At 35.1% G+C, this 8936-nt stretch overlaps 1 pseudogene; it reads right to left on the minus strand.

Annotated features, from left to right (window-relative positions):
• Positions 1–3236: 3236 nt before the first annotated feature.
• On the minus strand, positions 3237–7682 carry LOC120414007 (60S ribosomal protein L6-like; annotated as a pseudogene).
• Between the last annotated feature and the right edge of the window lie 1254 nt (positions 7683–8936).

An 8936-nucleotide genomic window follows, 5' to 3' on the forward strand; every position in this document is an offset into this window, starting at 1 on the left:
TTTTTCAACACTGATTCACTGAGCAAATTTCTGCGAAATTTATTATCTTTTTTATTCACTTATCTAAGCAAAAACTTGATATCGATGATAAAAAACAAACATCCCATTAAGTTTCAACACTTTCGATTGCCTTAGAATATAGACGTAGGAAACTCTAAATATTTAAATGAACAGAAGAAAGAATTAAACCTTATCGGTAACGAGATAAAACAGTATTCGAGCTCACTTATGAAAAAACAACCAAAACCCATGAGCATCTAACATTTTCAGATTTGATGGAAAAAAATATCGCATGAATACAGAGAAAAATTTAACATCAATCCACAGTGCACTAAATTATCCCCCCACCCATTAAAGAAATAGAGAGGAAATTTGATGTCGAAAAGTTGAAGCCACAAAATTAAAGGTCTTCGAACTGGTATCATTTTATTACGAGACAATTCACACACCAAAATAACACTAACAGATAGAAAGCGTTTGTGTGTCCCGAAAAAAAGTAACAATTTATCACACTCGTCGATGTTTGGCCGGTCTTAGATGTGCAACAGGTAAAACAAAATGATAACTCAAAACACAAATTGTAACATATAAAACCAAATTCTAAGCCAATATACTATCACTAGTAGGGAACCGAGCCTGCGAGCAAAAAAACAAAGTTCTATAATCCGGGTTACTTTCGCAGGAGCAGCAATTTCCGAATTTAAATGTTAAACATTTTTTCTTTCGAGTCCCAACTATTGAAATACAAAGTAAACCATCGTAAACTGTGCCCAAAGCGGTGAGAAAAGTGATTTAACGTCGACTTGTTTTGTAGAGATTCAGATGAAATAGAAAAGTTAGCTGATATAAAAACAAGCTAAAACATACTAAAACACTGAGAGAACACAAAAATCCGTTGCAAACATTTTCTTCCTAAAACACAGTTTTACTCTTGCCTCCCTTTACCGTAGAGAAAAATGATAAAACCAAGACCAAACAGAAAATCTTTTATGACGCATTCGAAAGCGTTTAGTTTGAAAGGGAAAAATTAAGCCAAACTTGACGGTTTGAAGTTGAACATCCCATCAGCTTAAAGTTATACAAACTGTTTCAAAATAGAACGTTCTAACTCGTATGTATCGAGAGCATATCTTTTAGAAAGAGGAAATAATAAAAGATCAATCAATTGCTACACCTTCAATTCTTCAAACTAAGTACAGCGTGCAACAGCAGCAAATTAACTTAACAAAAAACAACACATTTTCCGGCACGACAGTTAATTGTCACATTTGAGCAGAACATACAGTAAAAAAACACAGAACAAATAAAACGAACAAGAAGAAGGCAGCAAATTTGAACCAACAACATTTAATTAAAAATAAAACAAACAAAAAACTAATCAAAATCCACCCATCGCGGAGGAACTTTTGACATCCCTCGCGGTGAGAGGAAAATAAGTGGAAGTGCAAGAAAGAAAATTGTAATATATAATTTTTTTAAAACCTAACAACAAGTACTAAGTTCAATCTAACGTTCAATCTAACGTTCGTTTGTAGAACACTGGAAAGGGCAGCAAAAAAGGAAACTGGGAAAATCTCTCAATCTGGTGAGGATAAGGAAAAGGGTTTCGAGCAGCGTCGACCGAGTGGCATTTGTAACGGGAACCGGAAAAATAAAACTTATGGTGAAGAAAACAGGAAGGAAGGAAAAAGAAACATGGAAAGTTTTGTAAAAACTTGTATGTTTGTTATAGCTTATGTAAAGGTATAGTGAAAACAAATAAAATTTAAATAGTAACAAACGAAGAAAAACACAGTAAAATGGATACAGACAACAAACAGTACTTGCAATAAATGTTATAACGAACTGTAAAGGAAAGAAATAAAAATATTGGGTTTGCATTTCAAACTGTGAAAGTCCATACAATTCGTTCAAACAATGAACGACGAATGAATCTTCTTATTCATGTGTTCATTATGATCAACTTTGGTTCAATGGAACAACTCTCTTGTTCTGTGATTGTCTTCATTTTTATGTTTTTTTTTTTTTCATTATAGGTATTTTATTAAAGCAATATGTAAAATTGTATGTACAACGTTAAAAAACACAATTAAATACAATTTCTGATTACTAATTCTAAATTTCATTTTAATGCAAAAAAATGGAAAGACAAAATTTTACGATGGTTACCCTATGGTCCCCTTGGAACGAGCTTTCAAATAGAATGCTTTCTGTCACTCAAGAAGAACCACAAAGTTAAATTTTCAAAATTGATTTAATTCATTTTAAACCCTTTGTGGTCAACCCTGGTCAAACAAAGGGTCATTGTACTCAGAAAAATAAGCTTTATTACTGTTATTATTTATTATCTAATTTTATGACCCAAAACCGGAAATGGATAGAATCTGTTTTTTCTCTTTCTTTGAATTGGCTTAAAATGACCTATGACCAAAAAGGCATTTTACAACATTGGAATGTGTTTTGGCAACAAGTGCAAGTCTTGTCACAAGATCCTCTGTAATTATTAAGTCAAATGTAATTACAAAAGCCGACTCGGTCCTAACCAGGTCCCAGTACACAGAAAAAAAAAATTCGGTAAATTTACATCATTTATGATGTACCAAAAGTGCACGTCATTAAAGATGCTAATTTACATTATTTTCATTTGAAATTTACGTTTCATCCAACGTAAATGTGCCTAAGAAAAATGTTTCGCAATCGTGTAAATTTCCGATGAAAATAACGTAAATTTACCCAATCGAAAAATTTTTTTTGCCCCGCTGAATCTAGAATCCGATGTAATTTTCAGACGCTTTTGTAGATCGTTGATTTGGAAAGCATACTTTAGGATTGGTTTTTTGATCAAAATTGAGCATTATACAAACATGTTTTAATACTCAAGAATGGCCATCAAACAATTCGCAAAAGTATAACTTTCATCTATCAATACAAAAAAGTGTTTGAAAATAGAATCAAAATCTAGATTCAACGGGGCAAAATTGAATACATAAAAGAAATTTATTTTTTGTAGTGGAAATTAAATCTGATATGGTGATTTTTGCAATACGGAATGTACTTACTTTATGATGAGTTTTGGGGTTGAGTCTTCTTTAGCATTCCTTCAGCATTTGGGTTGTTTGTGCTGCTAAGTCTACGTTGACACGCGAAATTCTCAGACTGGTGCTGCACATAACCTAAAAGGAAACATTAAACACTTTAGCATAATCCTTTGAAGTCTTAACATTTAGAAAATATACTTACGATGGCAGGGAATACATCGTCTTGAGGTACCGGCGGATCCCCCTGGCCTCTGGGTGTACCTTGATGGCCTCCAGGACCTCCTTGCCGACGGTCTTCTGGTCCGCCTTGCGCTGCTCCGACGGCACGTACCTTTTGAAAATGTCCTTTTCAGTGTGGATGGTTTTCTTGCGTGCCCGGCGAAAGTAACCGTCCTTGATGTGCTTCGGGATATTGACTTTGCGCAGATCGACGTGGGCCGTGGTCGCAATGACGTAGTTCTGCGAGACACGACGAACCAACCAGCTGTTTAGGGCAAAAGGACCGGTCACCAGCAGCAGACCCGACTTCAGGGTCATCAGCAGGACGATGCGCTTTCTCTTATGATAACCGGCCAGCTGGATCGCACTTTACACTTCTGCTGCAATTGCGGATGTTGCGCTTGTGGTTCCGGAAGCAACGGTTACCGGAACGCTTATGGACCAGCGACTTGGTCGGTAGGTAGCTGTTGTTCTTCTTCACCAGCATCTTATGCTCACAACCGTTGTTCGCACTGCCGATCTTCTTCACCGCCGTAATGTCCACCTTGGGCATCTTCGTGCGGACCATCTTCAGCGAGTAAAGCGCCTTCCGGGCGGCGATCTTGCCCTTCGTAAAACGACGCATTCCATCGGCACAGCACGTTCCTGAAGCGCACTCTTCTTCTTCTAGTCACCACCGGTTTTGCAATGTTTGACCACTTTCGCGGCGGCCTTCTCTTCGGTCGGGACAATCTCAAAACTTGAAGCAAAAAAAAACATTCCCAGCCCGATCCCGAATCACGAATCACGATAATCCCAAACCGTGAAATTTAATCGTCCCCGCGAAATGTGATGTGTTTATGTAATGGCAAACGGTCTCTACACCCTAACCAAAAATCATGATTTGCTGAGTTCAATATGAAAATGGTTATATGGGTTGCACTGGAAAATTCGTATGAAAAAGTGGGATATTGAACTCAGAAAATCATATTTTTTGGTAAGGGTGTAGCCAAACCTTGTTATCCAAGACTCCAACCATAGCACTGAGGTACACGTTTTTGTAAGGATGTCGAAAAAATCAAGAGTTTAGGTTGGTTTAATGACCAACCTCTCCATAACGTGTATTCTTTTTTGTGCATATTTTCTACGAATTCTCCTGCAGCGTGCAAAACTTGTTTGTTTTTGGTGTTTTTGCTGTCATCCCGTTTGTTTATCTTTTCCGTTCCCTGCCAGAGCAGTTTTTTCCCTTCAAGAATCAGTACGACCAACACTGAAGAACTTAGATTCCGCAACACCGGTAACTAAAGCTGGCGAGACCAAGTTCCTAAGTTTTTTGGCCGTTCGTTGACCCCTTACGAGTCCGGAAGCTTGTTCAAAGCATCGAACTTTGTCCTAACCTACGCCTCGCTGTCTGGAACATCCAGACCAAAAACGAACTCTACCAAGATGATCAAAATAGATCCACCAGAAGTTTGACAAGGACTCCTTGTTTGCCCAGCTCGTCTTCGAACTGCCGTCCGGCCTGACCGCCTCCAGCTGGTGCAAGAACATCTTTGGAAAGGTGAGCATATACAAGGTTATTCTGAAGAACAACTACCCGTCGTCCCCCAGCTTCGGACATCTTCCCGTTTGGAAACTCATTTCCGCTGCTGACGCTAGAGGCCCTGCCTAAAAATCTATATCATGGTTTTAATCTAAACTTTTGTATGTGGCAGAACATCAATTTACCTGTTTTGATGCTGATTGTTGTTGTGTACACCGGCATCTTCCGCACCCAATCATTTTCAACATCTCCACCGCCAAGCCATGCCAAAGACGTCCCCAAATGGTCTTATATCGTAAACAAACAAGTTCCCTTTGACTTCCGCCTTCCGGCATCAAATGTTGTGACCTTTCCTTCACCATGCACCAGCGGAATCAGCCACAAGCAGTTTTACGAGAAAAGAGTAGACATTAGACTTGTGAAGAAGTTTACATTTACTACTTTTATATCATATACGATAAAATTGCATTGCATTGCATAAATACTCACCCCATTTTTCAAAGTTGAACCATTTTATAAACAACATCAAACAGATGCCGCCAGCAACTTTTTTTGAATGTGCCTCCAAGCGGCATCCATTGTTTTTAAATAATTGCATCCAACATGAAGTTTGTCTTTCGTAAAATCAAGGAAAAGATACAAAAACAGCTTCAGTTTCATGCGCACAAAACAACCATAACATTGCACTGATTTGTTTTCGCCATCCGCTTGAGCTGTCATTCCAAAATAAGGTAGCAGTTTAAATTTAAATGCATGTTTGAGTTTACATTTACAAAATTTTACATCAAAAATGCATTTACATGCTTTTCATACTTTCAATTTTGGCCAATGTCAACAAAATCGAGATCATTTACATGGGATTTAAACGTTACATTTAATTTCAATTTACAGTTACCCTCTTAAAATGCAATACAACGATTTACAACGATTTTCAAATTTACATTATGCATGTTTACATTCAAAACATCAGTTCAGTGTCCTGTAAAATCACACTTTTTTTTCTGTGTACCGAAAAGGACCTAATAAAAATAATTTTATGAAGAAAAAAAAAAACAAGTGCAACTCTCCATACAATTTTGATAGCTGTTTATACAAAAATGAGTTTCAAATTTTAATAAATAATTATCTCGAGATGGCATTTTCTGGTCGATTTGGTGTCTCCAGCAAAGTAGTAGGTTATGAAAAGAGTAAAAACAGTAAAAACTCAAACAAAATCAAATAACATTTTTCCACAAAAAAAAGTAATTAAAACAAAGTTGTATTTATTGTTTTATGTGTTAATTGGTGGACAAAAAAGCAACTTTAGAGCTGCAGAGAAATACGAACAAAAAAAAAACGGAGAGATGATTTGTTTTTTAACCCTCTACTGACCAATTTTTTCGAAGATTTTTATTTTTCCCGTGATCATTTTGAGTATCTTTTGTTCTACGAAAAACTTTACTTCTCTTGTTTTATGTTTTCCATGTTTTGTTTTTAGTATTTTAATTTGCATTTATCTTGTTTAGTTTATGTTTGTTTTGGTAGTATTTGGCCTATTCTACCACCTCCTATCATTACATTATGCCTATCTATTTTTTTCATGTTTTCAAAATCACTTTTTCAATTTTTTGCTAGTTTTATACATTTGCTGCTATAGAATGGCACCATTATTATTTAAATGCAAAAATTACTGCAAACTTTTTTTACCTAAAATATAGGAAATGTTAGTGAAAAATACAGGCAAAGTTGACCCCTTATAAAATGTCATTTTTTAAAAAATTGTCAAAGTCACATAAAACAAGTCAAACTACCAACCCTAAAATTTTCTAAAATTCTTAGAGTTCTTCTTTCCAATGCTTTTTAATTATCAAAAACTGGTTGAAAAATGATTTTTTTGCGATTTTTTAGATCGAAGCTTGTCTAGAGGCGGGGTTAAGTTGTAGAGGGTTAAGTGCAAACAATATTTTACATTTTAACATTCAAATCATTTCGATTTTGAAATTAGTTTGATTGTTAATCAATTTTTTTAAAGCAAAATTTCATTTAAGTCGTAAAGTAGTTTACATTTTTTAGTAAAGCACAGCGTTTTCAACTTGTCGCTTTGAAAGAATCAATTTTAGGCAGAAATAAAATATATTTTTTTTAATCTAATAGTGTTCATGTAGGCTATTGTCTTTTCCTGGAAAAAAAGAAAATTAAGTCAAAAAATCTCACCATTTTTTTAGGCTTTGAAAATCGGACAAATAGATGCGAAGGATAAAGTTTGAGAAAATTAAAATTATCTATGTGTTTTCCAATTAGCCTTAATTATTTTAACTGACGATATCTCGGCAACTATTCGTCCAATTTTCAAAGGCTGGAAAGGATATGTATAGATCTCAGGTTCTTGAAAGAAATATTTTCAGAAACACACATACATGAAAATTGATTTAAAAAAATCTAAAATAGGTTATTTGTCCCTATTCTGGGCCTAGTATCTATATTGGGAATACCAAACATAATTCAACGAAATTGTGCATTTCACCAAATCTGGCAGGGATCTACCACATTAGAATAATACGTGCTGCCATTATCTTCATTTTGGTGGCCAAGAATAATTCACTTTTTCCTCTTAAATTAGAAATAAAGCAATAAATATATCACTCTTCACTTGTTTCTTAGCAAATTGCTAGTTGCCCTTCAAGGCTAGTACGCAGATCGGAAGAAAAGGGGTCAAGAAACAGCTTTACGAACAGCAGAACAAAGAAGAGGGAACCATTTCTTGGGGCTTTTCTTCACCCTCTCTGGCTTGCTTTCGCTGCCGCTGCTGGCCATTTGAAATTTTTCTTGACCGGTTCCTTCCGATTTAGGCGAGGCTTTAGGTCCAAAATGTTCACCACTTCTTCTGCTTACCGCTTGTTGACCCTCAACGTCACGGCTTTCATCGCTCAGCACACGTATGAGAGCCGTCCCCCGAATCTCCAACCACCGGCAATGTTGTTAGTGGGTTGCACAATCCCATTGCAAAAACAATCACGAAACTGCCACCAAATCAATATAATAACTGATTAAAGTTACTTCGTCCATCTCGAAGAGCATGGATATATTTACGATACATTTGACACTTCTACAAACTGTGACAGTGTGTGTGCGCTTTTCATATGTGAGCAATTCTCTGAGATTTCGGTCATTCGATTTTTTTTGTATTTTTTAATCCGGCTAAAACTTTTTTGGTGCCTTTGGTATGCCCAAAGAAGCCGTTTTGCATCATTAGTTCGTTCATATAATTTTCCATACAAATTTGGCAGCTGTCCATACAAAAATGATATGTGAAAATTCAAAAATCTGTATCTTTTGAAGGAATTTTTTGATCGATTTGGTGTCTTCGGCAAAGTTGTAGGTATGGATATGGACTACACTGAAAAAAATGATACACGGTAACAAATTTTTGTGATTTTTAATTTTTTGTCACAAAAACTTGATTTACAAAAAAAACACTTTTTTATTTTTTTTATTTTCTGATATGTTTTAGAGGACATCTAATGTCAACTTTTCAGAAATTTCCAGAATGGGCACAAAATCTTTGACCGAGTTATGATTTTTTGAAACTATACAGATTTTTTCAAAAAATCAAAATATTGGTCGCAAAAATTTTTCAACTTCATTTTTCGATGTAAAATTGAATTTGCAATCAAAAAGTACTTAAGTGAAATTTTGAAAAAGTGCACCGTTTTCAAGTTATAGCCATTTTCAGGTAACTTTTTTCAAAATAATCGCGGTTATTCATTTTAAAAAAATAGTGCTCATGTTTGCTCACTTTTGAAAAAAATATTTTTGCAAAGCTGAGAAAATTCTCTATATTTTGCATTTTTGAACTTTGTTGATACGACCCTTAGTTGCTGAGATATTGCCATGCAAAAATTTAAAAACAGGAAAATTTATGTTTTCTAAGCCTCCCCAAAAAACACAACATTTTCTAACGTCGATATCTCAGCAACTAATGGTCCGATTTACAATGTTAAAATATGAAACATTCGTGAAATTTTCCGATCTTTTCGAAAACAAAGTTTTCAAAAATTTTAAATCAAGACTTACATTTCAAAAGGGCGTAATATTGAATGTTAAACCCTTTTGAAATGTTAGACTTTATTTTAAATTTTTTAGAATATTGTTTTCGAAAACATCTAAAAATTTCACGA

Source organism: Culex pipiens, chromosome 3 (genome assembly GCF_016801865.2).
Source record: "Culex pipiens pallens isolate TS chromosome 3, TS_CPP_V2, whole genome shotgun sequence".
Taxonomy (NCBI): domain Eukaryota; kingdom Metazoa; phylum Arthropoda; class Insecta; order Diptera; family Culicidae; genus Culex; species Culex pipiens.